Here is an 895-nt window from a genome sequence, read left to right on the forward strand (position 1 = left end):
GCATGCCTTCAATGAGAACCGTGTCATTAGGAGAGCCTTAAATGGCAGATTAAGCCTTGAAGAGAAGGGTGCCTGTCCTCCCAATTCCTTCCCGGGCTTTGCCAAGAATTGCTTCCTGTCACCATATATTTTCCTTTTTGTTCCTTAGGCAATTCTTCCGGAATGTAGTTGAGGCAGGTCCCTGCTTAAGAGATGGCAACTTCAGAGACTGGCTTTAAGGAAGGGAAGGGGAGTGCCCCAAGTTATTCTGGAGCAGAGGAGAAACAGACTCGATAGAAGGGACCAGACTCAGTGGGTAGAAGGCCCCTCCCCAAATCCCAGGGTTTCTTCCTATCATTTCATCCTGTTGCTTTCCTTCACAGAACTTCTCTCCGCTGCGATTGGACATTTACTAGGTCAATTTATGCGTGCCCTGTCTCTCTTGGTAGAGGATAAGCTCCAAAAGGGCAGGGATCCTGTCTTTTGTAGACCAGGGCAGATCCAGCTTCTGACACGGTGCTGGGAACAAAATTGGTGCTCGATAAATGTTAGGTAGATAAATGAGCACTTGGAAATAATGTGAAATCAATGAGGTCCGAATAGAGTCCAAAGCTTCCATCCTCCCACCGCTGCAGGTGGGGTTCCCAGGCATGCCGGGCCTGGGGACAAGTCCTTTCTCCCTTCTGTATCTCCAGAGCAGGGCAGCTGGCTGTGCTGAGGCAGGAGCCCGAGGTGCAGGTCTGGGATGCGCTGACCGCGTAGAGGGGCCCACTTAGAGACCCTCGCCATAGCCATTTCCTGCTCTTTGTGTGACAGCCGCGGTGGCGAAGGGGCCAGGCACCGGGGGCGGAGGAGGAGCTGCGGCGGGCGGAGAGGCGGGGCCGAAGGCGGGGCTAGCGCGGCGGCCGGCGGAGCC

Source organism: Pteropus alecto, unplaced genomic scaffold (genome assembly GCF_000325575.1).
Source record: "Pteropus alecto unplaced genomic scaffold, ASM32557v1 scaffold40, whole genome shotgun sequence".
In the NCBI taxonomy this organism is placed as follows: domain Eukaryota; kingdom Metazoa; phylum Chordata; class Mammalia; order Chiroptera; family Pteropodidae; genus Pteropus; species Pteropus alecto.